Here is a 4,041-nt window from a genome sequence, read left to right on the forward strand (position 1 = left end):
GGAGGACTCTATGGCACAATCCACAGAGGGGGGGGGGGCTGTGTGTGGCACCCAGGGCAGGGAGGACCCAGTCAAAAGTTTGCTATGGGGTTTAGTCTTTCCTAGTTACGCCCCTGTCCAAAAGGCTTATGGCAACAATGCACAGACGAAGTTCCAAACAGAGTCACCAGTACGTGGGTCATTAGTATGTGTCAAAGAGAAATTCATTGGTCAACGCAGCATAACATAGGAAATCAGCAAGGAATTAAAAAAATGTTTTAAAGACTTTTCTTTTCCTAATTTCTAAAGTTTGCAAGGGTTTTTGTGGTCCAAATAAAACTTCACCGTACATCTCTATAGTGTTCAGAGCTCCTTTTTTCTATTACATAGCTTCAAATCTCCTGCTTCCCATCACACAGCTATAGAGTTAAATGATAAAATTGCGGCTGCCTTCAGCCACCACTAGGGGAGCTAACTTCATATGATTTTTTACAACTTTCATTGAACTCAACACTAGCTGTATAAATCTGCATGTATTTTATCCCTATGCTCTGTGATGGAAAGCAGGTGATTCAGAACTTACACGCAAGAAAAAAACTGAGCTTTGATTCCTATAAGGGTGCAGTCACACGTAACATATTTGCCTCGTATTTTACACTGCGTAAAAATATGCTGCAGAAAACTTTACAATGTAATCCAATTAGAGAAACATTCCACAACTCAGATAATTACTTGCGATGCAAATATTTTTCCTATTGGAGTACATTGTAAAGTTTGACTGCACCGTAAGGTTTTGGTGCTGTTTCGTTTGGGTCCCCGTAATGATCTGGGCCCTCGAGCTTAGTGGTCCAAATATTTAGATGGACTCTGAATAAATAAAATAAAAAACATGAGCATGAAAATAATTTTTTTAGTAGCTTCATTTTTTTGGGGTGAGTTATCACAGATTTTATAAAGTTGCTGACCCAAACCATGCATTTTTACTACTCCTAGGAAAAAAAGCAGTCCTTATCTTGTAGACCTTTTTCCGTCACTGTAGATGTACGTGGGCTTGTTTTTTTTGTGGGACATACCCTCACCATTGTTGAGGTTAGAACTGGAACTGTGGTTTTACAAGGTACAAACTTATATAGCAGAAATGACCCCTAGGCCGAATTCAGATGAATGTGGGGAAACTCGGACGTGAAAAACGACAGTTTTTCACGTCCGAGTTGCCTCGTGCGGGTCCCTTTTTCACGGATCCCCATAACTTGAGTCTATTGAGGGATCTGTGAAAATGGAAGAAAATAGGACATGTTTTATTTTTCAATGCATCCTTCACACGGTCCATTGAAACAACGGCCGTGTGAACGACCCCATTGAAATACACGCGTCTGTTTGACGGACTCTGTTTTAACGGCCGTCACACGGGCGTGTACTACGGTCGTCTGAATTAGTTGGCAATTTGTTTGTTGCACAATTAGACAAAGAATCATTTTCTGAAGTTCATGGCACCGCACACATCACGTCAAGTAGGGAAGAATTTGAATCCCACCCCTGGAGGCGCTGTTTCTGAAAAAAGCAGACCTTATCTTGTAATCCAGGATGATGCCTTTAAGAAGTATTAGTTATGTACTAAAACACTCAGCTCCTATTTATTTTAAAGCGTTTATTGGTTGTTACAGATTTAGGATTTGCTTTACATTTTTCACCGGTCGCCCCTGATTCAACAATGCACTAATGACATCTGCAAAAGTGGGAAGCATTTTCTATGAGGACATAATTCCCATTGTAGCAGTTATCTTGTATGGTATGGCCCTTTATTGACCAGCAAATTCAATAGTGACAAATATCAAAATGCTGTTCAGATCATGTATAAACATTGAAAATGGTGACAAATTCTTTAATTTCCCTATGGTGGCGCTGCAGTCAAATCAAACACCTGCTGCTGGGTTCTTCCATGGATTACAGCTGATCGCTGGGTTCTCAGCAACCTCGACAACCTCTTCATGTTCCTTCCGATTACTTCCGTTTTCGTTGGCAGACGGCTGAGGGGTGTGGCTTAGTTAAGGGGTGTGGCTTAACTTTTTTGGTCAGTGTGGGAAAACTCTTTCTAAAGCCAGTGTCTGTATACAGCCTGAGACAGACTTGTGAGTAGGAGGAGGGGAAAATGGACGATCTAGGACTTACAAAGAAGAATTTCTCAGGCAAAAAAGGACAAAGTGGATTGTTTATATTTTTATGTATTTTCTCCACCTTTAGTGTTCCTTTATAGTAGTAACATTTATATGGCTCATGTGATGTATTTCTCTTCCATTTTTTCGTATATTGTTCAATGCATCTTGGATACAGCCATATTGGATTATCAGCAGCAAAATAAGCATAATAACCTCCCATAATATATACTAATACCTGACTGCTATATAATATTGAGAAATGACGAGGAGACAGAGCTTTCATTTTTAAACACAATTTATTTAAATAAAATTCCTAACTAAAGCTATTGATCCAGAAGAAGGCAAAAACCCTGCGCACGTTTAGCCAATTTGTGCCACAGGGGAAAATTCCTTGTTGACCCCGAGAAAAGGCGATCAGTCCGAGAACCCAGGATCAGAGCTTGTAATGCAACTAACTAACTAACTAACTAACTAACTAACTAACTAACTAACTAACATCTTACTGATAGCTACGACATTATATGGAATAGTAAGTTATAAGAAGGTGTCCAATCCCAGATGTTCTCCACGACGTCCCGGTATCATGCAGGTCGCTCCTCCACTGATCGGACTCCGGAGATCACAGCTCGGCTATGGTCATCTCTGCTGGTGAAAGAGAAAGAAAACACTGCCCTCCTATGTCACAGGAGAAGGCCAGTTCCATTATACCAGGTCCCTGATGTGGTGTAAAGCAAATGGCCGACTCCAGGAGGGCAGGGATTAGGCCTTTGGTCTGGAAGCCATTTTTTACACAGTCAACTTCTTAGACTCACAATTGATGTCCTCCCTCTTTGAGGTTTTTCTCCTTCTAATGGCCACAAGTAACATACAATTACCTCCTTCCCAGCTTGGACTTGCCTCACTGGTGAACATAGCATATAGCAGGTGTCTTCTGCTTGAACTATGGGAAACCATCGTTCCCTGTTATCCCACCAAAAAATAGTCATGGACCACTGAGAACTGTTCAGCCTCTATGCAGACCAAACAAGGTCCAGGGTCTAGGAGGACACAACCATGAGAGGCTATGGGATAACGTGTAAGGAATCTTAGCATGTGTGACACGGAGGAGTTATAGGAGGACATCAAACATGGGTCTTGCTAAAGTCATAATACATTCCATGTATTTACCTTGACCTGTATAATCAGTGTATTATGACATCGGAAGGCACCAAATATAGAATTATAAATAGAATTGTCACGTTACATAAGATTTTGATCAATCTCACAGTTTTCATCTTCATCTTCAGCCGCTCGTCCAGATCTCCTCCCTGCAATAAAATAAGGGCAAAATTTGTGGCATTTTTACATAGTTGACTTTAATAAATGGAACTTAATCTACGTCTCCTTGGAGACCACGCCCACTTTTTTGTCACTTTTTAAATTTGTCAAGTGACGAGAAAAGATACATTTTACAAAAAATTTGTTGCATGTCACCGTTTGCAACTTTATTTGGTTCAGCTTACAAAATAAACTGACATAAACTGCTCAGTAAATATGGGCCATAATGTATAACAAACCCCCAAATTCTCAAATATCCCACATTTTCAGATTAAATGAACATATACAATATATTATGTACATACCTTCAATGTTTGGAGATTGCTGGCATCATGGCGGCAGATTTTCCTCCACATTACTGTTTTTCTTCTTGGTCCCAAAACCTGAAAGTAAATGACAGAACCTCCTATTACCGTGTGTATAAGCCACAGCCCCCGGTTTTCCTGTTGTTCTTCCCCTGCCATGCAGCTCGTGCATGAAGTTCTCCTCTTCCAGTGTTCCGGAATCCGACTGGTGACTTCACAAACATCAGAAGCTTCCGCTATTCTCTGTGAGATCCTCATGGTGAAGAATCTTGTGTCTGCTTATC

At 40.7% G+C, this 4,041-nt stretch overlaps 1 long non-coding RNA gene across 1 annotated transcript; it reads right to left on the bottom strand.

The window, feature by feature from the left end:
- Positions 1 to 2,412: 2,412 nt before the first annotated feature.
- On the bottom strand, positions 2,413 to 4,041 carry LOC142653023 (uncharacterized). Its single transcript, XR_012848016.1, has 2 exons — positions 3,758 to 4,041; positions 2,413 to 3,442 (listed from the first exon to the last, which is right to left on the bottom strand). It is a non-coding gene; the product is annotated as an uncharacterized LOC142653023 (long non-coding RNA).

The sequence above is a fragment of the Rhinoderma darwinii genome, chromosome 5 (assembly GCF_050947455.1).
Source record: "Rhinoderma darwinii isolate aRhiDar2 chromosome 5, aRhiDar2.hap1, whole genome shotgun sequence".
In the NCBI taxonomy this organism is placed as follows: domain Eukaryota; kingdom Metazoa; phylum Chordata; class Amphibia; order Anura; family Rhinodermatidae; genus Rhinoderma; species Rhinoderma darwinii.